Source organism: Canis lupus, chromosome 12 (assembly GCF_011100685.1).
Source record: "Canis lupus familiaris isolate Mischka breed German Shepherd chromosome 12, alternate assembly UU_Cfam_GSD_1.0, whole genome shotgun sequence".
NCBI classification, from domain to species: Eukaryota; Metazoa; Chordata; class Mammalia; order Carnivora; family Canidae; genus Canis; species Canis lupus.
In genome coordinates this window covers 41166038-41192077 of record NC_049233.1, presented here as the reverse complement: position 1 = coordinate 41192077, position 26040 = coordinate 41166038, and the positions used below count along the sequence as shown (strand labels likewise).

General features: G+C 38.0%; 1 long non-coding RNA gene across 1 annotated transcript in view; it reads left to right on the top strand.

Moving 5' to 3' along the window:
- Positions 1–19668, top strand: part of LOC106559592 — a 44288-nt gene extending 24620 nt beyond the window's left edge. The window contains exons 2-5 of the long non-coding RNA XR_005367957.1: positions 4126–4263; positions 5374–5442; positions 15297–15364; positions 18404–19668. This is a non-coding gene — a long non-coding RNA (uncharacterized LOC106559592). The remainder of the gene's footprint in view (positions 1–4125; positions 4264–5373; positions 5443–15296; positions 15365–18403) is intronic.
- The last annotated feature ends 6372 nt before the right edge of the window (positions 19669–26040 follow it).

The following is a 26040-nucleotide window of genomic DNA, read 5'->3' as shown; positions in this document are numbered from 1 at the left end:
ACAATGGACCTAGATTTTTCTATCTTGACATCTTTAGAATGAAACAATATATGTGTTCTCCAAAATAAATAACAGCATTATCCAGAGACACTGGTAAAACTTAGATTCAGAAAGAAATTGCATTTCGTTCACTTTTGTGACTTAATCTTGACATTCCTGAAATAAGAATTACTGGCCAAAGTCTGCAGATGGTAAGTAGGGTATGTGTTTTGGGTCCACAATGAGGTAAGACACTGTCCGAGCTGCTTGCGATTGCTACAGAAATCTTAAACTGGCTATGTCAAACATCTGCTTCTGTTATGGTTTGTGATATAGGTTACAGATCAGAAAGAGTGAGTGACAAAATTAAGCACAGGTAGGAAGAACCACACAATCTAATCCTTTATCACCCAGACATTTGGAACTATTGACAATAACTGGTTGGTTTAGTTATGTATTTACTTATTGTGTATTACTGAGCACCTTGAAAAGACTAAATAAGTAATGAATTACATAAACACACACGCACATATGCATGAATAAGAAATTGCTAAAGCAATTAAAAAGTACTTCTCCATTGGATATTGCTTTATTGGTAATTCAATGAAAAAATAATTCCTTCAGAAAGTTTTCAAGTAAAAGCTGAAACTATTAAAAGTAAAATTACATTTTACAATCAATTCCTAGGGCACCTGGCTGGCTTACTCAGTAGAGTATGGGACTCTTAATGTCAGGGTCATGAGTTCGAACCCCCTGCTGGGTATGGAGAGTACCTTAAAAGTAAATACATACATATGTACATACATAAGCAAGCAAACAAATCAATCAATAAATAAAATCAATTACTAATGACACACAGTATGAGTCATTTATATGAAGTTCTAGAATAAGCAAAATTAATACTAAAATGAAAAATCAGAACAAATATATTGGGAGTGTAGTAGTATCTATTTCTGTATCACAAATTACCCCAAATTTAATAGCTTAAAAAAACAAACATTTATTATCAAATAGTTTCTGTGGGTCTGAAATTTGGGAGTGCCATAGCCCAAAGGTTCTGGTTCAGAGTGTCTTATAAGACTGAAATTGGAAGAATGGCCAGGACTGCAACCATCTGAAGGCTTGACCAGAGGCGACTGATTCACTTCGAATACAGCTCACTAACATGGTTGTTGGCAAAGGCCTCAGGTCCCTAATGACTCCAGCCTCCTCAGGCCTCAGTTCCTTGCCACAATGCCTTGAGTATCCTCACAGGGCTGGCTTCTCCCAGAATAAGTAATCCCAAAGAGAGCAAGATGAAATCTGCAATGTCTTTAAAGATATACTTCATCATATCCAGAGTATCCTATGGACTTTCTTGGTCAACTTCATCTGGGGCAGGAGGAGACTATGCAAGGGAATGTAATATGGTAGAGAGCTTTGTGGACCATCTTAGAGGCTGGCTACCATAAGGGGTAGGGGTTAGCTAGGGAAGGAAATTTCTTTCTTTTTTTTTTTTTTTTTTTTTAAGATTTTATTTATTCATGAGAGACACAGAGAAAGAGACAGGCAGAGACACAGGCAGAGGGAGAAGCAGGCTCCATGCAGGGAGCTTGATGTGGGACTCGATCCTGGGACTCCAGGATCATGCCCTGAGCCGAAGGCAGGTGCTCAACCGCTGAGCCACTGAGGCGTCCCAAAGGAAATTTCTGGTGAAATAAAAATGTTCTATAGTAGGATAAATATGCAGGTCACATGTGTACATACATTTGTCCAAACTGTACAACCAAGGTGTGTGAATTTCAATAAATGTATATACATTTTACATAAAATGAAGTATAAATAATAATCAACAGGAAGGAGTGAGGAGTAGATGGAGGATATAATAGTGGTAGAATGTTGATACCTTCTGAAGATGGATGGATTGGTACAAGTGAATTTATTAGATTAAATTATACTTTATAAAATTTCAGTTCAGAAGGTTATTCAGAAAGATTCAGGGAATTAAGGAACCACATATATATGATATTTACCCAAGGATGCATCAAAACATCTTTAACTTGTTTTCTAAACCTAATTCCTTTAGTCTAGGCCCTTTGAGAGATACCCATCCCTTTCCCTTTCTCCCTAGTCCCTCCACCTATATTCATTTATTGGGCCAAGATTCTTAGAAAATATCATACTGGAATTTCTTTCTCCCAAGAGGGGAAGATAATTTCAGAATATGATGGTAGTAATCAAAATAGCCAACCAGGTGAATTAAATGATGCTTCAATATCTTTTATTTGCTTTATTGCTGAGATTGAGGGCACTAATAATTTGTCCCAACTAGATCACCCTCCTTCTGGGCAAGAGCTTCAACTAATATTAGCAGAATCCACAGTGCACCCTCCATCAAGATTCAAATAGATCCCTCCAAACCTCTCCAGAATTAATATTCTATAAATAAAGAAGACCCACAATGCATCAAGCCATAGCAGAAGATCACAGGCTCAGGGCCCCATTATCCCTTGCACTGGTCCTTCTAACACTTCTGTTTTATCTATGAGAAAACTAGTGGCTGAGGATGGAGGTTTGTTCAGGACTTCTGTGCAATAAATAACATTTGTTATCTCTTGGCCCCCTGTTATTCATAACTGCCATATGCTACTGACATCCATTCCCACTGAAGCAAATATTTCACTGTAATTGATACATGTGCTTTTTAGTATTCAATTGATAAAGCCAGCCAATATTTTTTTGTTTTTACTTGGGAACAACCATAATACACCTGAACAGTAATTCCGCAGTGTTTTACTGAGAATCTTTTGTTACTTTTCACAAACTTTGACTGACTTGGATGATATAAAAGTTTTCTGCAGGTTTTACTTTGTTACAGTATGTAGATGACTTGCTTCCCCTTCCTTGCTCAAGCCTCTTCACAGGAGACAGCATCCACCTATTAAAACTTTTACCCTTGGGACGCCTGAGTGGCTCAGCAGTGGAGCATCTGCCTTTGGCTCAGGGCATGATCCTGCAGTCCTGGGATCAAGTCCCACATCGGGCTCCCTGTGAGGAAACTGCTTCTCCCTCTGATTGTTTCTGCTTCTCTCTGTGTCTCTCAGGAATAAATAAAATCTTTAAAAGTAAATAAATAAAACTTTTAGTCTTAAAGGGACATAAAGTCTCCAAAGGAAAATTGCAGTTTTGCTCAGATTTAACATTTAAGACACTGATCTTATTTTTTTTTTTTTTTTAAATTTATTTATGATAGTCACAGAGAGAGAGAGAGAGAGAGAGAGGCAGAGACACAGGCAGAGGGAGAAGCAGGCTCCATGCACCGGGAGCCTGATGTGGGATTCGATCCCGGGTCTCCAGGATCGCGCCCTGGGCCAAAGGCAGGCGTCAAACCGCTGCGCCACCCAGGGATCCCTAAGACACTGATCTTAGAACACGGGCTACATTTACATCCAGACAGGCTTTATGGCATCTTGAATTTTCCCAAGCCCAAAATTACATGCCAATTATGAATGAGGCTTTCTCAGACTAGCTGGCTACTCTCAAAAAAAAAAAAAAAAAAAAAATGTTTTTAAGAGACTGGGTTTTTTGGTTTTTTTTAAAAGATTTTATTTATTTATTCTTGAGAGACAGAGAGAGAGAGAGAGGCAGAGACATAGGCAGAGGGAGAAGCAGGCTCCATGCAGGGAGCCCGATGTGGGACTTGATCCCGGGTCTCCAGGATCACGCCCTGGGCTGAAGGCAGGCGCTAAACCGCTGAGACACCTGGGCTGCCCAACTCTCAAAATTTTATTCCAGACTTCTCTCTTATGGCCCAACCTCTATGTGCTTTACCAAAAATGGCAAACCTGATCCTATTATTTGGAATGATCGGGTTGACATAGTTTTTGGAATTTTAAAGTAAAGCTTTATAAAACTGCTCATCCTGGGACTCCTGGGTGGCTCAGTGGTTTAGTGCCTGCCTTTGGCCCAGGGTATGATCCTGGAGTCTTGGGATCGAATCCCACATCGGGGTCCCTGCATGGAGCCTGCTTCTCCCTCTGCCTGTGTCTCTGCCTCTCTCTGTCTGTCTTTCATGAATAGATAAATAAAATCTTAAAATAAAATAAACCTGCTCATCCTTGGAAACCTAATTATCAACTTCCTTTTGTTCTCTTTGTATATGGGAAGGAACGCAACACCCTTGGAGAACTCACCCAAAAATAAGGAAACCGTTATCAACCCACAGGATATTTTAGCCAACAACTGGACCTATGGCAGGAGGATACCTTCCTTGCCTCAGAGCCATTCCTGCCACTGCTCTTTTGGGTAAGGCCACTGAAAAAATAATCACGGGATACCCTTTAACCGTCCTGTGCCCCATGCAGTAGAAGCCTCTTGATTTCTCACCACACTCAACACCTTTTGGCCAGTCATCTCACCTCTGAAATCTTTCTGCTAACTGTCCCTCCATAGCTCTTCCTTCCTGTAATAACCTTAGCCCTGGCATTCTTCTCCCTTCTCCTCCTGATGAAACCCCTCATCACTGTGACACTGACAGATCACCTTTGATTCCCTGTGATAATTTACAGAAAACTCTAACCAATGCAGATTTGGCATGGTTTACTGATGGATCTTATTTAAAGAATAAAAATGGTAAATATCATGCTGGGTATACTCTTGCAAATCTGATAGTTTTGAAATTGTCACTTTTATCTTTGGCAACTCTGGCCCAATAGGCTTAGTTATACCAAGGGCAAAATAGAAAATATTTATACTAATAGCGTGTGCCTTTGGGGTAGCTCATGGTTTTGAGATGTTATGGAAATAGCAGTTACCTTACCTCTATGGGGATAAAATTAAAAATGGCTCCTATGTCCAAAATTTATTAGATGCCATACTTTTGCTGGCTGCTCTAGTTATTATTAAGAGTCCTCGGCTTCCAGACTCAACTCCCAAAGGAAACCACCCTGCTGACATGTCAGCCAAAAATATTGCTATCAAGGACACCAGAGCCAAACCTCTGTCATGGTCCAAAGGGATGTCTTCCTAAATGATAATTTGGAAAAATTGACCAAGACACCCAACAATTGGCCCCAGAAAAAAAAAAAAAAAGTGGAAATTTAATAATTATCAGTTTGATAAAAAAAGATAACTCTGATTTGGACCAAGTAACAACACAGCCCTACCCTAAATTCTAAAATTCTAAAACTACTTAGCACTGTACCTGAATTAAACCATTGGTCTAGTGACAAAATGATAGCATTTATGAAACAATATTGGCGGGAAAATATTAAGGAAGCAAGAAGTGCCCACCTTGCTTGTCCTGCCTATCCTAAATATAATCCTTGGAAACCTGTCCACACTGCCCTGTAGCATTTTATTTTATTTATTTATTTATTTTTATAAATTTATTTTTTGTCTGTGTTCACCCTGTAGCATTTTAAATTGACTGATGGACCATTTGAGGTTTGACAAATGGATTTCATACAGCTTCCCTCATCTCAGGTATGAAGATGTTTTAGTCATGGTTTGTATGTTTTCTTACTGGATTGAAGCTTCCCCTTTTATACAGGCCACTGCTTCTTTTGTGGCAAAATGTCTGTTAGAAAAGATTATTCCTACCTGGGGATCCCTCCTAAGCTTCAGAGTGACCAGAGCACCCACTTCACTAGTCAAGTACTCTGATAGATCTGTGTTGTTTGGCTTGTCCTGTTAACACTTTACTTACCAACCTCAACCCTCAGAGCCACTCGAATGCACTACCACCCATCATTAAGACTCACCTGGCAAAATCTGTAGAGACCCTTAAATACCCTGGCTAAAAACATTGCTACTGGTCCTTCTAAATCTCAGATCCACCCCCTTTGGAACTCATAGACTCTCACCCCTTCAGACAGTCACAGGGCACCCGAAGCACCCGGCTCCTGCCTCTTTTGATCCACAGCTGTTAAAAGGAGATATACTCCAATATTGTAAAGACCTAATTGCTTTAGTTGAGAATAACCATGCTTTGCTAGAATGATGTTTTCACAGTGCACTCCTACAAGACAAAGACCTTTAGCATCCTACCTTGCCACCTAGGGATTTAGTCTATTGGAAAAGACAATTCCAAAAAGACTCTCTTTGACTTCAGTGGAAGGGCCCCTACAGGTACTGTTAACCAACCTGTGCTGCCAAAATTTAGGAAATAGATTTCTAGATTCAAGTGTCACATCTAAAGAAAGCACCAAACCCCAACTGGACCTGTGCACCAACTAGTGACCTAAAAGTAAACATTTCTAGTAATGAAAGCAGATGACATCTTGCAGAGGGAGCTTTCCCAAGATACCCAGAGCAGGCCTGTATACCTTTTGCTCACTGTTGCTTCTTCTATATTATTTTCTCCCTCTCTGTTTTGAAGATAATGATCTTATCAGTATTTCCCAATCTGTTGCCAAAGGAAGAAACCTTTCTGACTGTTTTGATCCGCCACCAGAAACTCTGATCTGTTCATGATATCTGAGATCCCTTGGTCTTACCTGTAACCCATTTCTCATGTTTCCCTGCACCCAAGGGAAATATCAATGGGGAGTTCTCACTGCAAGGATTTTAGAAAAGAATCCTTTAAGATGTGATGGTACTTCACAAAATGTTATCCCAATTCCTCTTATCCCTGGCTTGAAAAGGTCAAGCAGGAAATTCCAGCTTATAGATCTTTCAATGACCAGACCTTAACTGGAGTCCTCTGGGCTCCACCTGGTTTCATTTTTGTCTATGGTAAGATAGCCTTTCCAAAGGGCATATGAATATTTAGATAGCTGGTGAACTTATTGAGATGTTTAACTGTCCCTGTCGACATCCATAATACATCAGAAGTCTCCTGTTGGTCCACTCACTCATCTTCCAGAGCTGCCTTAAACAGGAACTTCCAGGAAGAGTTCTTGATTTCAGGCTTGTCTTTATAGGGAGAGTATTTCTTCCTTCAGTTGAAGTAAGTACTAATGAATACATGATCAGAAGAAATCTCTCCCTAAAGAGAAGAGCTGGCTGATTCCATAGCCAAAGCAGTAACATCCCAACAATGATCACTTGAGTCATTGGCTAAAGTAGTTTTGGACAATCACAGAGCCCTTGATTATCTACTTGCTGAATAAAAAGGCATTTGTGCAATAGCAAATACCATCTGTTGCACATGGATATAGGCCTCTGGAGAGGTGGAAATTCAATTTCACAAGATCAGGGAACAGGCCACTCATTACAACAAATTTCACCTAATGACCCCTGGTCTTTTAACCTATTTAGCCAGTTACCTTCAGGTTTGGGCTCCTGGTTTTAAAAGAGAGTCTAAACTGGATTTGTCTTATTACTTTTGATTCTACTTTGCATAATTATTTTTAAGTCTTGTACCTGTTGCCTATCAAACCTTTGTGAAAATGGCAAACCCAACAGGGCGATGCTAGTTCACTGCTTCAAGATGATCTCTAATGTTTATGATGTTGATGAGATATAGACTTCATTATTATTTTTTATTGTTTTTAAATATTTTATTTATTTATTCATGAAAGATCCAGAGAGAGAGGCAGAGACATAGGCAGAGGGAGAAGCTGGCTCCCCACAGAGAGCCTGATGTGGGACTCAATCCCAGGACCCTGGGATCACGACTTGAGTCAATGGCAGAGGCTCAACTGCTGAGCCACCTGGGTGTCCCTAGATATGGCCTTTAGATAATTCTTTGAGAGTTCTCTCTCCTAAACTTTACTACTCAACTGTGGCCTTAAGGGGTTTTCAATTGCTATGTACCTTCCCTCTGACTTGGTACATGACAACCAGGAAATGTCCTTTCTGGCACCAAGGGAAAAAAACCAACTAGATACAAGAAACTTAATTCTTGATTAATGATGCTTTCTTTAAAAGATCTTGATCAAAGGAGGGAAATCTCTCTTTGGGGTACTAAAACATGTATCTTCTACCCTAACTCATCCTGAAAAATATTAATTCTGAGACTACGAGGGCAAAGAGGTAGCTCACATTCTGAAGGTACCCAGACAGCAGTAGAAACAAGAAAAGTTCTTGTCATTTAACAGACTCTTAACAGACTCTTTGATTCTAGACCTTCAAGAGTAAATCAACCTATGCCCATTTAACTTGGCTTTGTTGCTTAAAATTGCATCGAGGAGACATAAGAGGTTTTCTTTTCATTTCAAATTCACAAGTTTAATAATGGAACCAAGTTACATTTAATAAGGCAATTTCTCATCAAAGAATAAAGCAAAACTTAAATGAACACTGATGGTTTAGAATTGGTGTATGTTAAAGGGAAAGACATGCTTACCAATGTTTAATCTCACAAAAAACTTCTTTTAATTTCAACTTAATTTCATTGCTCTCCAGTCACTAATGATGTTGAAACCCATCTCACTTCTTTTCTGAGCTCTTTTTATTATTATTATTATTATTATTATTATTATTATTAGCCTTTGTAGAAGCTCATCATTTTAAGGCCAGGAACGCCCAGAAATGACAGGTATCTGCATAGTAGCAGCTGACCAACTCAGTCTGAAAGTAGCCTATAGGTGCTAAACTTGGCATGTCTTTTGCTTTTTTGGGTGTTTGGTTTTGTTTTTGTCTTTTAGCATTCACAGGAAAAATTACTTTTGCTTAACTGCAGTCCTTTAAATTTCTCAGTGATTCTGTCTGTTAAGGCTAAGAGCAGCCTATTCTGGCCTAAAGTTACAAGACATAAAGAAGTCTCAAGGGCACAGAAAGAATGAAATGGGAATCTTGCGTGAAGAAATGGTATCACCATAGAGAGGTAGTTGAGTATGTACTGCTTGTTCTGAACCTTTTCCTGGAAGATTCCTAAAAATATCAAATGCTACTACCACAAAAATATCAAACGCTACTACACAGTGTGATTCAATGCAATGCAAATGTCTACACTTACAAAATTACCTACCACACCTGCCCATATTTCCTGAAATGTCTCTAAGAATGGAGAATAAAGTGCTTAAAATACCAAAACCTGGAAGAATTAACATGCTTATATGAATGTGTTTTAAGTGTAATTAATGGTCTCAGATCTTTGAATTGAAGGAGAGCTTCAAAAATTATAAGAACAAGGAAGGTGGTAGCACTTGGGTGGTTCAATCAGTTGAGCTTCCAACTCTTGTTGGATTTAGGTCATGATCTCAGCATTATGAGATTGAGTCCCACATAGGGCTCCATGTTCAGCATGTAGCCTGCTTAAGATTCCCTCTCTGTCTCTAAAAAAAGGAAAAAAAAAATAAGGAAGCTTAGGGGAAAGGGAGGGTTTAATACTGAATAATAATAATAATAAACAGAAAGCAAAGGCTGCAAAGAGAGAAACAAAATGCTTCCTGGCATTTCACCAGGACTTGGTTCACCTTTATCTGTAAGAAAGACCAAGCTAAAGTGGCAAGGGACACCAACTAGCCAGGTTTCCTCAGGTCCAAGGCAATACCTGGGACTGAGGTTTGCCAGGATATGAATACTTCCAGTGCTAAAACCAAAAAAGCCTTTGGCAAACCAGGACCATAGGTCACCCTAACTGTACTTCATGACCACTGGGCTGCAAGGGAGGTCACATAGCCAAAATCAGACTTCAGAATAAGGGACTGAGAGCATTTTCCAATCCAGAGTTATAATTCATGGAGTATTTAGTTTATCAGAGCTCCTGCCTGCCCTCCTCCTGGTCCTCACTGTGAATGGATAGAAGATACAGATCCATGACATTTATAAGTCCCTTGAACGACTCAGAATTGAACTGAGTGGGTCCACTTATATGTAGATTTTTTTCAATAAATGAAGTACAATACTGAAATGTATTTTCTCTTCCTTATAATTTTTTTAAATATTTTATTTATTTATTCATGAAAGACACACACACACAGAGAGGCAGAGACATAGGCAGAGAAAGAAGAAGGCTCCATGCAGGGAACTGGATGCGGGACTCCATCCCACGACTGCAGGATCGCGCCCTGGGCCAAAGGCAGACGCCCAACTGCTGAGCCACCCAGGCATCCCTGATTTTCTTTCTTTTTTTCTTTCTTTTTTTCTTTCTTTTTTTCTTTCTTTCTTTCTTTCTTTCTTTCTTTCTTTCTTTCTTTCTTTCTTTCTTTCTTTCTTCTTTCTTTCTTTCTTCTTTCTTTCTTTCTTTCTTCTTTCTTTCTTTTTTTAAGATTTTATTTATTTATTGGACAGAGAGAGAGCATTCACAAGCAGGGAGAGCAGGAGAGGGAGAAGCAAGCTCCCTCCTGAGCAGGAAGCCTGATGTGGGGCTCAATTCCAGGACCCTGGGATTATGACCTGAGCCGAAGGCAGACAATCAACTGAGCCACCCAGGCACCCTTCCTTATAATTTTCTTAATAACATTTTCTTTTCTCTATATTACTTTATTGTAAAAATACAGTATATAATACATATTAACATACTAATTGGTTTACGTTATTGATAAGGGTTCTGATGAGCAGTAGACTATTAGTAGTTAAGTTTTGGGAAAGTCAAAAGTTATATGTGGGTTTTCGATTGTGCAGGGGCCTACACCCCTAGCCCCTGGTTTTCAAGAGTCAACTATATTTTAACCTTTGGTGAAAGACAATTTCAAAAATGGACACATGTTAAGTAAAGTGGTTGTAATTAAAGTAATCAGTTCCTTCAAGCTCTAAAATGCTGTTCTTTAATTAATTGATCCTAAAATTATAAAACAGATGTTGGAATTTTTATAAATAACCTAGTTCTGTCCTTAACTAAAGCTAACACCTACTTGTCACCCTTGCCCAAAATATGTTGAGTTTTTCTTTACTTGGATTTTTAAAAATAAAACGATGAGCCACTGTCCATCAGGATATATTTCCGCTTTTAAATTTTCATTACATGATCATATTCACTATAAAATGATCATAGTACTAGTACTTACTTCCTTGGGTTGTTGTGATGATTAAGTGAAACTATTTAGAATTTTACTTGGCATATAGTATGTGCTCCACATATTTTACCTATCACTATTATTTTTTTGTATTGGTTATTCATAATCCTTTATTCAACTTGGGCTTTTTGTGTGACCTACATTTGCAAAATGGCTGACCAGGAATAGAAGCCAGGAATTATAAGACAGTAAACCTGGGGAAGTAAATTTTATTGCTCACAACTAACCAGTGATGTTTCCAGTAGGTTGGTGTGTTACCAGCCCCAGGCGATCACTATACTGATGGTAACACAGACAAGCAAGTGGCACTGCACATTGCAATTCAGAATGGTGGGATCCCAAGCCATTAGTCAGCCTCAGCTGCTTCTTCTTCTTTTTTTCAGATTTTATTTATTTATTCATGAGAGACACAGAGAGAGAAAGAGGCAGAGACACAGGCAGAGGGAGAAGCTGGCTCCTTGCAGGGAGCCTGCTGTGGGACTCGATCCCAGGTCTCCAGGATCACGCCCTGGGCCAAAGGTGGTGCTAAACCGCTGAGCCACCAGGGCTGCCCACAGCCTCAGTTTCTTACTCAAGCAGTGTGTTTGTATCCAAGGATCTAAAGGTGAAAAAACACAGCTTGACCATAGCTTGACCAAAGAAACATGATACACTCTCCTGCAGTTCAGTTAAAAGTACAGTGTAAAGTGTTGTTTTCAGGATCTTGACTCTTAAATAATCATTAAGAGTCATTTTGGAGAGATGGTAACTTTTATGTATGGATTCAAATTTCATTTTGGTCTACTGTGTCCCTTAGTCCCCCCATAAATGACATGGAACACTGCCCAAGCTGGAAGCCTATAATCACCCTCTTTTTATCCACCTTCCTCACTTTAAGTGACCATCTTATTGATTTTATGTCTTATTTACTGATCTATCCTCTTCTTCTCATCCCTAATCTACTGTCTGGGCTTAAGCCCTCACTCTCTCACTCCCAGCCTTTAGCAATAATCTATTTGCCTGTGTCCTCATCATTCTATTTCTCTCGAAGAATGAAAGAAATATTTGAAAGTGCAAATGGAGACAGAACTGTGTCTGTCATGTTCTGGAGACTTTAATGATCCCCACTTAGTTTCAGGAAAAGAACCAACTCTTTAGCATGGCATACACAATCCTTCCCATCTGGCCCTACCCCCTACTCCAGCTTCAGCTCCCACTCTGCCTCTACCAGTTATATGGGGATATAAGTGGTTTTATTTATTTTTGCATCCCCTGCGCTTATCCCACTCCTGGATTTGATAAATGTTTGCATAATAAAGGAATGCCTACATGCATAATAACAAGCATGAACTTTAAAAAGCCAGTTTTTAGCTCTAAATTTTCTATGAATGGTTCTAAGCTATTTCAGTTATTTCAGATTATAACTTCGAAGTCAGGTAAAGCTCAATTTGGACACTTAGATACTGATCAGAGAAACCATATTTATATATATTGTATATACAATAATAAACAATACAATATTGTATATGTATAAAATATGAATTATATATATATACAAATGTGTATATATAGGTATGTGTACATATGTATACATACACGCGGGCATATTTCATAGAACATAAATATTTTTATTTCCCAAAAATCTATCTTTAAAGTTTTATCTGTTTCCTAAAAACATATTATTTAGCACAATAAGCATATTGATGTTTGTATCTTTTTGTCGATATAAAATGAAATGTTTTTGATTAAATAGTGACAATTAAAAATTAGGAAAATTAAGAACAAAGAGGACTGAAATAAGACCAAAAAAAAAAAAAAAAAGCAAAAACATACGGAGGTATTGTGATTGGAGGCCTGAGGAGTAGAGATCAGAACAAAGGAAAGTGTGTCTGAACAAGTGGTAGCTATGACCTGGTAAAATGTCTTGTTAATCTATGCATGTGGCAATTCATTAGACATCATTTCAAGCAGGTGCACTCATTATAAAGTGCCAAGCACTATATGGGTGATAAGAAGGCCTAGATCTTGACTTGAGTTCACAATCTAGCAAGAGAGACAAATAAGCCATCAATTATTATAATATAGTGGTATATTTAAAATGCTATTAAACTTAAAGAAGAAGTTTGAGTGATGGGACCAACAAGGAGACCAAATCAAGGAAAGTTTTTTAAGGGAGGCAATATGAACTGGGCCTTTAAGGAAAAATAGTGAAGGGTTATCCATCAGAGAATCCAATGTGAATATTGGCAAGGAAGTTTGTGAATCTATGGAATATAATGCGGCAGCAGGGGGGTGGGAGTGGTAATTAAAGGAAATTAAGCTGGAAAAGTAGGTGGAGGACAGATGACCCAGTGCGAAGGGCAATCTAAATAATCAATGGAGGATAGAAGTCACAAAGCCAGTATCCTAATTTGATGCTCAGAAACAAGACCACTCTAAGAGTGGGTGATTTCATTGGATAGCTATTCTTTATCCATGAAGCAATAGGGAATACTTTGCTAGGGTCATTTTGATTTATTAAGCTTCAAAATCATGCTTTTTATTCAGTGTTGTAGATCTCCTCTTACTAATCATCTTTTTCAAAATGCTAGTCAAATCCTATATAATCCAAACAAGGATTTTCTAAATGTGGCCAATCTCATTGGAGCTAGCTATTTGACTTCTTTCTAGGAAAATATGGTCTATTTTAATGTTGTGGACTTCTTTCCAATTTTTACATTTATGCATTTATTTCTACTCTTATCACTTCTACAAGTGATTTAGTGCAGCCTATAGTGGCTATAGAATAAAATAAGGATAAAATATAAGTAGAAATGAAGAATTATGACCAGGAAAAATAGGGAAAAGAAAGTTCCAAGGAAAAGAGTCTTTCCAAAGACCAAGGAAAAAAGAATACAAATATATAGATGATAAGAACAGATACAATTATTCCATTAGAGTTTTAAATCTAACTCTGAGCTTCCTGGAAATCAGAGCAAAAAGGGATATGCCCCAGTCAGCTATGTGTTCTAACCAAGAGAAAGAACAAAGCATACCAGTTGATCAGGAGACATGGGTCCTACACCAGGTCTTCTCTAATTTGTGTGACCTTGGGACAGTCACTGAGTCACTCTGTGTTTCAGAGTTCTCATTTATGAAATGTATAATATTTCACTTAGTCTCTTTCAGGAAAATCAATTAGAATTATAACAGAGAAGTACTTTGGATAACATAAAATGTCATACAAATTTAAGTATTATTATTTGTAACAGATGCTAAAAAAAATTGCCTTAGGAATATTTGCTATCAATCTATAAAGACACAAACTGCATGGCTCTTAGTAAGCATCCCAATGGCATGATAATAATGTTGATATTTATATCAATTTACCAAGTAAATCAAACACCAGCCTCCCATAGGACTGTCATTTGCCTGGCTTTAGATAGTGCAATTCTTGGGACACATCAAGTCTGCTTCTATAGAAATAGCATCTCTGATTTCTATCACTGAAGTCAAAAACATCTCTCCACTCTCCCACTGTAATCTCCTCCTTAGCTCTTTATTTATATATTTACTTGGAACCTCAAGAGAGCAGAGCATTGAGTTAATCCACTCATCACATTATTGTCCCATTATTACTGCTAACACATGCAAATATCTTCTCTTGACTTTTATATCAATTTATTCATCTCCCCCCTGTATCCACTATGATTGCCTTCCCAAAATACACACCTAATTTAATATTTGATATGTATCATTTGCATATTTCCTTATAAAACATGTATTTTCCTGGGTGCTCTTAATTTAATTTAAGTGCTATTATGCTTTAGAGTTCATTCTGTTTCCTGCTTTCTTAGCACTGTTTTTAAGATACATGAATGGTGGCCCATGGACACCTAGTCTACTGCTGACTATGTTCCCCATCTTGATTCCCCTATTTCTCCCCATAACAGACATCCAGATTACCTCCACTTCCTTGTCCATAAATGTGTCATTATAACATTGTTGAATGTTTCTGTGTGAATGTTTAGTTTAATAAGCCTTAGCGATTCTAATTAAAATTTTTGAGGAACAATTTAAATGAAAAATATCCATTGTATTAAAAGAGTTGTACTATGGTCTCTACTATCTAAGACAGGAAGAAAGAAGTAAAGAAAAATGAAATAAAGAATTTAAATGGTTGAGTTTAAAATTTAAAAAATACATTTTATAGGAGGAAAATAATAGACACATCATTAATATAGATGTGAGTCTGTTGGAGGAGAAATTGACAAATCATGACCTCTGATTGACCCTGGAAGTTGACCCAAGCAATCAGAGGCTCCTCACCCCTTCTCTTACGCTTGGAATATGCACTCTCCCCACCATTCCCAGAGTGAGAGCTGTTTTCAAGGGTACAGCCTTGAAAAAGCAATGTGTTGTTGAGATGGTATACATAACTAAAACCAGTTAAGGCCTCTCTATAAATTTTTTTAGATTTGGTGGATGGTTGCAGAGATCTACAATAGAAGGGGCATCTGGTGGCTGCCTAAGACAGACTCAGAGTAAGTTCCCTTTGTTTACTAAATGTGCTCACAAATCTAAAGCGTTCTGGCTCTTTCCTCCATCTCTTTGCCCCCCGTGTGTATGATAGCTAGTTAGCAAACCAACAGAGTCCTATGAGACAGGAAAGAGTATGTGGAAAATTGGCTAAATTATAGGAATTATCCATTTCCCTCTTGATATCCTGGGGTATGGGTAGTGGGGAAGTAAGGAAGATGAAAGACTGGCAAGATACATGGTTGACTTCTGGAACTGCTTTCTTAACATATGTAAATACAGTCTCATTACATCATGTATGTTGTTCACTCACATCATGGTTTCTCATGCTCACATATGCAATAGCAACAGCCATTCCTTTTCCCTTGCAAGGTAGGTACATTAATTGCCAAGCTTTCTCTACCTCTGCTCTGGGAACCGGAGATCTGCTTGGGTTTTCTTTCCCTTTCCCACTCTCCCAGTGATTGGCCTCAGGACATAATGTTTATGTTATGACTTCTGAGTTCGGAAACATATTCAATCTCTTCATCCAGGACACCTGCTCTGCTAAATATACAACCAAAATCTAATTATTGTCTCATCTACAAGTCCTTCTATACTTGGATTGCAAAAGATGAAGGACTGAAGGTTCTGAGAAAATTTCAATAATGTGATGAGTTTGAGCAAGTCAAGAGTCCTATGAGATGCTAGTGTTTGATTCAAGGTGAACTTAGTGGTGACCAAGGCATTCTACATTCTCATTTTCCTTGCTTCCACTCTCTCTCCCCCATTTATTGTTGTTTTTGTTTGTTTTCCAAATAATGAGAAAATGTGATTTAGGGAGCAAAGGCATTTATAGATGAGAAAAAGATTAATTGATTAATCATTTCCCTTATTCTTTGCTTTGGTTAATTGTTCACATTACCAATTTTTATTTTGTGTCTGCAGTAGGATAATGTAATTTTTTTGGCAGGTACTCAGTTCCATTAGGCCTGGTCTTGAAAGTGTTTCACATTGACATCTCTCTTTGTTGCCTGATCCAAGTCTCAATGCAAAAAAGGGAAAAAGTGGGAAAACAGATGTATCTTAGTCATCAAAACCACACGTATTGGGGCAAGAGGTTCATTTGTGTCATTAAAATGCACCAAAGAGCAGTAAGACTTTGGGTGAATCTTAGGACATTTCTAGACCTCCTTATCCTCATTTGCACAATGAGAATTTTAGTGAAATGATGTCTAAATATCTTCTTGCTCCTCACTTTTCCTATTGCCCACTGCTGATGGCCCTCTTTGGGTGAGTTTTCTTTTTCAGCAATCACAAGTAAATTAAGGAAAAGCTGTGTATCTGGATACACATAGATAGGTATTATGCATGGTGTCATTAACTGTTCACAGTATCCTAGGCATTTTACTAACATTCATTGTTCCATTTAATCCTCAAAATAATGTTGCGAGGGATTATTAACCAAATTTTACATAAGAGAAAATAGAAATTTAGAGAGATTAAGCTAGTTGAGGGAGTGACGGAGCTTAGAGTCAAGTGGGTCAGCCCCCAGCTACACTCTTTATGTTAAAACATACTGCCAATCATGCAAATCAATGCAAACCCATGTGCAGACTGTTAAGGGCAAAATTATTCTTATTCTATTCTAAATATCACAAAAGATATGTGAAGGGCTCCTGGCTGACTCAATAGAAGGGGCATATGACTCTTGATCTCGGAGTCCTGAATTTGAGCCCCACTCATGCGGGGTGCAGAGATTACTAAAAAAATAAATAAACTTAAAAAGACAAGATATGTTAAAGTGTTTGTGTTTTTCAGGTGGTGTACCAGAAATTAAGAATTCCAAAACGTGGGGATCCCTGGGTGGCTCAGAGGTTTCGCGTCTGCCTTTGGCCCAGGGCGTGATCCCGGAGTCCCGGGATCGAGTCCCACGTCAGGCTCCCGGCATGGGCCTGCTTATCCCTCCTCCTGTGTCTCTGCCTCTCTCTCTATGTCTATCATGAATAATAAATCTTAAATAAATAAATAAAATTCCAAAATGTTATCATAGGATCTTGAATTTACAAAAAGAGATGAAAAGAGAGAGATGTCCGACTGAGTGGATAAAGGAGTTCAGAGCAGAGCACTGCTATATTGGGTTGGGACTTTCTGGACAGCTTCACAGAGATAATAGACTTAAAGTTATGGAGCCTAGAGAAAATGTCTTTGTCTAATAAGCAGAATGAGAGCTTGTAGATTACTTAGGATGCTTCCAACTATATAAAACAGATATACAACTCAACTTGTCTTAAATATTAAGTTAAATTGATCTCATATAACAAGAACTCCCAAGATAAGATGGCTGCTGGATGAACCTCATGCTCTAATTACCAAGGTCCCATGATTTTTCCACATTCATGGTCTGTGCTTAGTTTTCCTCATGGTTGCAAGAAAGCTACTCCAGTTCATGAAATGAAATGCAGACATAACCGCATCCAGAAGAAAAATACGTACTGCTAACTTTCCATGAATTTATTTTTAAGACCAAATATCTATTTCCTGGCATCCACCAGCAGATTTCCCTTCATGTTTCATTTGCCTGAAGATGTATACCCAGCCCTAAACCAATCACTGACAGAACAATGAGATCACCAACAGGGGCTTAATCAATCCCTAGAATTGAGAACAGAGAGGCTCTTCTCTCAATCTCTTGGAGGAGGGGTGGATCCCTCTAGGGAATCACAGTCCTGCCTCTAGGCAGAAACAGGAAGTGTAGTGATCAGGTAATTAGTGTGGCTATACCTTACAAAAGATAAGGAGGTGGCAATGCTCTGGAAAGTTGACTACAGCATAGAATAGGAAGGAATTATGAAAGAAATTGGTATGTGGCGAGAATAGGTACACATAGGCAAAGCAAGAAAAAAGAGATAAAATTATTTAGAGTTAAAATTTATGGACCAAAATAGCAAGAAAAAGAAAAGAACTCTGGATACAGAGCCACCTTGATTATAGGAAGAAGACAATAAGTTCAGTCTGTCATAACGAGTTGCTGCTTGAGTTGAATCCTTCTTGCCTTTTTCCAGGTTTCCCTTGATCATACCAGCTGGTGAGGACAAAATGCAGAGATTTGCAAGACTGCAAGGAAAGTGCTCTGGGCACTCACCAAGTAGATTGGGTAATCAGTGACTGACAATGTCTTCCAACCTGACCTGACCCAGTTAGCAAATCTGTCCCTGGCTGAGCCCTGTAGCATTGTTTCAAATCAGTCATTTATGCAAACTCCCACCCAAACTGGAAAATCCTGCTTAGGACCAGAACAATTGTTGTCACTGTCACTCCACACCTACCTGGAGGCTGTGAACCTTAATTCACTAGGCCACTCCCAAACTTCAGGAATGAGCAGAACTCTCCCTTACCAGACTCAGGCAGGCAATCCTTACCAGAAGGAGGCCCTTTCTAGCCCCAGAGAGAATTTAGGCCAGGCCTGAGTGGAAGGAACCTCCAGCCTGGAGTGTGGAGAACAACTGGCTATGACAAAGACAGTCCTTGGGGATTCCTCACCAGACAGGGGAGCCAGGGATCCCCTCAAAGATAGCAACAGAGAGAGGTCAGCACTCTTTGCATCTTCCCCTCACCAGCCTCCCAAAGCCTGTGGGCACACACAGTCACACTGCTTGCTTCTTGTGTTCTGTCAACACTTCCATGTACTTGCTCTACCGTAGATCAATAAGAACTGGAAAATCAATGCTAGGACAACTGGGCTACAGAAAAAAATATATATATTCCTGATTTCACAGGAAGAGGAGAAACACAGAAATAAGCACCTGGAGGGCAGGGACTTCAGTTTGCTTCATTTATTGGAACATAGACATACTTCATCTAGGAGAAGGTATCATGTGATGCCTCTGAAAAGGCAAATCCCAAATTCTGTATGAAATCCTGTCAGTCAAGGGCATGTCTAGAAAAAGTCTGCCTCTGTGAACATCCTTCATTCTGAGTTAGGGACAAAAGGGGCTAGGCAGGGCTAGGTAGCGGGCCATGGAAGCAGGCTCACAAAAATCTCCAAAATGCTGAGGTGTAAGGAAATCAGAGATAAGGGAACTAGCCAGACCACCCTGCCCTAAGGTAACCCACAAAATCATCATACTCTAAAAAGGAAGTAAGCCATTAATGATGTTATCACTAGTCCCTATTCAATGGTGATATCAATGGATATGTTAAGGGGATTTAGGTTCCCTGACTGGCTTCCAATTGAAGATCAACCCTCCAAGCCCTCAGTGGCAACCCTGTCAGGACCCCTCTCACTTCTGAGAGCTTTATCTGTATCTTTACTTAATAAACTTCTATTCCTTTACTCACTCTCCTGTGTCCACGAGATTCATTCTTTGACTCCGTGAGACAAGAACCTAAGCTCTCCCATATCAATTCCTAAATCCAAGTGTCGCTTGGAATGGGTGGTAGCCATAAAGGACATCTTATTTTGTTCGCCTCTCTAGGAGTTACATCAGTCCACTTGGCTGATATCAGCCAGTTTGCCGATATTGCTAATACTGTTTCTCTGTAAGAAACATAATTCTCTCTTTCCAGGAAGAAAACTTTTATTCATGTATTCAACCAATATTTATCAAGTGTCGAGTGTCAGCTATGGACCAGGCATTATATTAGGCACTGGGGATACAGTAGTGAACAAAACTAATAAAAAGCTTTGCATTCTGGCAACTGGTATTATTGGGGGGTCAAGGGGGTGGGGAGATAAATAGTAAAAAGACCAAACAAACAAAAAATACACCTAAATCAATTATAAAGAATGTCAGAAGGATAAATACTACAAAAAATAATTAAGCAACAAGGAAGGGGATATTGAGGGGCAGGGGGATTATAATTAAATATGCTATTTAAGGCAGGCCTCACTGGGAAATTGACGTTTGAACAAACACAAGATGAGGAAATGACTGACTCAGGACTATTTGGTGTCCTTGGGATTTATGGGAGCCCGACTCTGGGCCTTTCCCTTATCTTTCCCTGCCCACCCCCATCTATCCCTAACTCATTCCTACATCAGAAACAAGCCTAGTGTCTATTTCAGAAAAAGCATTCTAGAAGAGGGAATGGCAACCCAAGGGCCATAAGGCAGGCATGTACCTATGCATCCGAATTCTGGCTACATATAGAAAGACACCTATCCTTCAAGGACTTGGGCATTTACTTTGAGTTGGATGGAGTCAGTTGGAAGGTATGGAACAGAGGAGCAAAGTGCCCTAACTCATATTGGAACAAATCGCTCTGGCTGTCCTATAGAGCAGAATAGGTAAGAAGAGTGGAAGCAGGGAGACCAGTGAGGAAATTTTTGCAGTGACCCATGTGATGTAGGTGCTAGTGGTGAGAACTGAATTCTTTTTTTGTTTTTTAATATTTTATTTATTTATCCATGAGAGACACACAGAAAGAGAGAGGTAGAGACACAGGCAGAGGGAGAAGCAGGCTCCATGAAGGGAGCCCGATGTGGGACTCGATCCTGGGACTCCAGGATGACTCCCTGAGCTGAAGGCAGGCACTAAACCACCGAGCCACCCAGGGATCCCGGAGGACTGAATTCTAAATATATCTTGACAGCAGGAGCAAGACTTTTTCTGGTTAGATAGCATTTGCCTCCTCCCTAAAATATTGTTTAATTAAATCTACTCACAAAGATATTCGGTTGGCCACCACATATCAGGGATTTCAATTTCAATTGCTAAGTCTAATATCAAACTGCTGATAATTAAAAAAAAAAAAAAAGTTCCATGATGGTATCACAATCTTTAACTGTGGATTTACATTATTAGTTATATTTTAGGACAAATATTAACTTCCATTCCCATTAATTCTGAATTATAAACAAAATTTAAAAATAGAGAAATATCTTTGTACATTTACATCATAGGCTACTACAAAGGAATCAAAATTATGTTTGTGAAGAGTTTAAATGACTTAGGAAAATGCTTTAGAAAAGTAGATGGAAAAATAAGAGTATAAAGTTATAAATATATTATCTTGATTGTGCAAATATGCCAAAAGTTAATAGTAATTGACTTTGGATGATGGGATTGAGAGTTATTTATACTTCCTTCTATTATACTTCTCAAGTAGATTAAGGAGAGACTAATATTTTCCTTTTGTAGTAACATATATGTCTCTACAAACAGCCAATAAACATTATTATGACTTTAACTACTAAACAACTAGTTAATTACTAATACATTTCTCTCTTAAATACAATATACTCTCTTTCTGGCAGTAAAAGTGGACAAGTAGAACAGAGAGGAAGGAAATAAGAAAAAGGAAGGGCAAAGAACCATGGAGAGCATCCCAAAGTTGTTTGTAACTACTTTGGGAAAGTAGCATCAATTAAAAATTCCTCTAAAATGTCATGGCAAGAAAAAACAGAATACTTTTATTCTCTGTGTCACTCAAAACCTAGTAGTCCTAGGAGGCCCTGAACTACAGGGTAAGAATCCCTAATTGAAGCAAAGAATATCGCTGTATCTTACAAATTTTAATTAGTGCTGTTCATGTATTTTTAGCCTTCTTTCTAGACACACAATCATTACATTAAACCACATAACTTCCTTAGCCAATGAATTCTGAGGATGTAATTTTCAAGTATTAATTTTAAGAAACTTTAATTTATCATGCTTTATCCTTTTTGTCTGCCACAGCAAACAGTAGAGCACCACATAGCCTGGGTCCAGGAGTGAGGGCCAAAGCAGGGCAGTATTCTCTTCCCTCCTCCACAGGCATTAGTGAGAAATAAAATTTCATTGTTTAAAGCTACTGATATTTTTCAGGGTTACTTGTTACCATGGCAAAACCTAACGTACCCTGATTGATATTGATACTGGTTTAAGTTAATAGCAAATGCTGGCATGAAAAGTAAAAGGAAATCTTAGGGTGGAGTCAGGTTCCCAGTGGGAGCTCTTATGCTCTAACACTGTTATCAATTACAGATCCAATAGGAAGAGATGGACCTTGCAATTGGATACTACTTTGCTATTGAAGGAGGAAGAAAAGCTTTCCTCCTTTCCCTGGCAACAGCTTAGCCAATGAAAAGCTACTATACTTCAAACTGCCACTTTACTACAATGGAATTCTTGCTTGTTATCAGCCTTCCTAATGTTCCCCTTTCCTCTATAAAAGTGTACCTCTGCTTTGTTCTATGGACTTGCCTATGGTTCTTCTATAGCTTGCTTGTTCCAGATTGCAATTCTCTGCTATTCCCAAGTAAAACCAGCTTTTGCTGGTAAAATAACTGGCAGTTTGATTTTTTAAGATTAACACTGACTTCCTCTGCAGTTTCCTAATATTTGAGATCAAATAAATCAGAGATCATAAACAAAGACTAACAAATTCACAAGAAGTGTAAAGAATAAACATTGCAAGCCTGAGACTGATATCATTAAAAAAGGTCTGCTTGGAAAGTTGTCTTTGGCCAGAGTCTAGGAACTCAAATTTCTGGAGGGTTCCCACCATTTCCTAAACAAGGGGCTTCCAGTGTCTGAATTGTGAGGTACAAACAATGTGGTTTAAGATAAATACCTGCTTTCCTTCTGGGAGCCTAATATTTGGGTACGTTTTAGGCAAAGGGTGAGTACATGACCAGGCCCCTTAAACAGAGTAACAAGTCTCTAATAAGCTGCTATGGTAGACATTTTATACATATCGTCACCATCACAACTTACTGCTAGGAAATTAGTACATCCTATGTGAGTCACTAGGAAAGAACGCTTGGAAGCTTGTGGCTTGTTTCCTGCAGACTTTGCTTCATGCACCTTTTCCCTTTGTTGATTTTGCTTTATATCTTTTCACTAATAATAAATCATCACCATGAGTGTTAACTGAATCCTATGAGTTCTCCTAATAGGGCATTAAACTTGAGGGGGTAGTCACAGAAACCTCCAACACGGTAAGAAACAAATGGCAGAGTCAGAAAACAACAACAACAACAAAAAAAGAGTTCAATTCAAAAATTCAAGTACTGGAATTTGAGATATGGAATATAAAACTGTTCCATGTAAAATGACTAAAGAAAAAAATGATAGAATCACACATTTGAAAAGGAAGAAAATAACCATCAAGGAAGAACAGGCAGGTTTGAAAAACAACCAAATGAAATTTCTAAAACTGAAAAAGTTTAAGGAGATAATGGCTGAGAATTTTTCAGAATCAAGAAGATATATGATTCCATATACTTGGAAAGCATAATATATACCAAACAGGATTAAAAACAAAACAAAATCAATGACTAGACATATTTTAGTGAGACAGTGGATCACAGAGCTTTAGATCTTAGAAATAAATAGCCAGAGGAAAAAGACAGATCACTTACATAGATATAATATAGATATTAGAAATAATAGATGGATAGATCCTGAAAAAACAAGGGTGAATCTAAAATATTTTCAGGGATGCCTGGGTGGCTCAGCAGTTGAGTGTCTGCCTTCTGCCTTCACCTCAGGGTGTGATCGGGGTCAGGGGAACAAGTCCCACATTGCGCTCCCTATGGGGAGCCTGCTTCTCCCTCTGCCTATGTCTCTGCCTCTCTCTTTCATGAATAAATAAAATCTTTAAAATAAAAATAAAACATTTTCAAATAAGCAAAAAGATAATTCTACTATCAATGGATCTTTGCTAAACGAATTTTTAAAAAGAGAGGAAATCCTCTCAAAAGCATAATTTGAGGTACAAGGAATATATAAAATAGTAAATATTCCTATGAATCTAAATAAGTGTATGTATAAAGTGATAATAGTAGTCTGTGGGATTATAATAGGATAAAACTAAAATACACCATAATTGTCATACAAGTTGTGCTAATGTAGTTAAAATACATTAAAATCTTTCTTGTTTGGTTGGGATGATTGAGATATTTATTTAAGCTCAGTCTTTGTCAAGTTAAATAACATGGTAAAATTTAAAACTAATCACTAAAACAAACAAAACAAAAAAACCCAAGATTCTAACCCTTCTAAGCCATCAGAGGAAAAATTATAGAAAAGAAAAACAAACACAAAACTAAAAAAAAGGGGGGGGGGGGTTGGAGCAAGCAAAGAATAAAGGAAGAACACAAGTGAATTAAATAGAAAAGCAAATATATGGGATCCCTGGGTGGCGCAGCGGTTTGGCGCCTGCCTTTGGCCCAGGGCGCGATCCTGGAGATCCGGGATCGAATCCCACATCAGGCTCCCGGTGCATGGAGCCTGCTTCTCCCTCTGCCTGTGTCTCTGCCTCTCTCTCTCTCTCTCACTGTGTGCCTATCATGAATAAATAAAAATTAAAAAAAAAATATATAGCTTTTTAAAAAAAAAAAAAAAAAAGAAAAGCAAATATATGATGGTAGGAACAAATTTACTATAACCAAAATAAATATTAACAGATTAAACCTGTCAGGCCAAAGACACAAATTACCAGTGACTGGATATAAAGTAAAATTCAGGTATGCTGTTTAAAAGGTATATTCCTAAAAGGTCACAGAAAAGGTGAATTATAATTACATTCACACACTAGTGAACTATTGACCAAGAGAAACCTGAAAAGGTCACATTTAGAAGAAATAAAAACATATTTAGAAATTAAGAAGGTCCCTATGAAATGGTAAACATGATACTTAACCAGGAAAATAAAAAAATTCTAAGTTTACATGCAAACTTAGCCTCAAAATATATAAGGCAAAAATAAACATAATTTAGCAACCAAAAAGTGGTATTTTAAATATATATACAGTCGCATTAATTTGATAACTTGTCCCTTAACCCCTTACCTAAGACTGTTTTATTGTTTTAGGAAACATGCAATAAATAGTAATTTTTCTACTTAACATAATAGAAAACAGGCTCCTGGTTAGGAGTTATTGGCATAGAATATCTGATTTTTCAAAATAAGATTAAATACAAGACATCAACATGTTGTTCAAGAATATATACACATGTGGGACACCTGGGTGGCTCAGTGGTTGAGCATCTGCCTTCAGCTCAGGGTATGATCCTGGAGTTCTGGGATCAAGTCCCACATCAGGCTCCCTGTGTGGAGGCTCCTTCTCCCTCTGCCTGTGTCTCTACCTCTCTCTCTTGGTCTCTCATGAATAAATGAATAAAATCTTTAAGAAAAAAAAAAGAATATATACACGTGATAAAATTATTTTTAAAGAGCAAAGGGAAGATAATTTAGATCAACTCTTCGAAGGACAAACTTAAAAAAATAAGAAAAAATAATCATAAAAAGAGCTAATATTTAGTGGTAAGGAGCCTCAAAGATGACCCATGATGATTTCTGCCTTCTGGTAGTCATATCCTCAAGAGAAATTAAAAATTATTTTGAATAAATGAAAATGAGAACACAACTTACCTAATTTATGGGATGCAACAAAAGCAGTAGAGAAAAATTTATAGCATAAAATGCATATATTAGAAAAGAAGAAAATTCTACAATCAATGATCTAAGTTTCTACTTCAGGAAACTAAAAAAAGAAAAGCTAACTAAATCCAAAGTAAGAAGAGAGGAATAATAAGAATTACAGCAGAAATGGAGAAAATTGAAAACAGTTAATCAACAGAGAACAATCATTCAAACCAAAAGCTAATTCTTTGAGAAGATAAATAAAATCAATAAGCCTCTAGTCAAATTAAGGAAAAAAAGAAAGGACACAAATTACTAATATAAAAAAATAAAATAAAATAAAGGACAC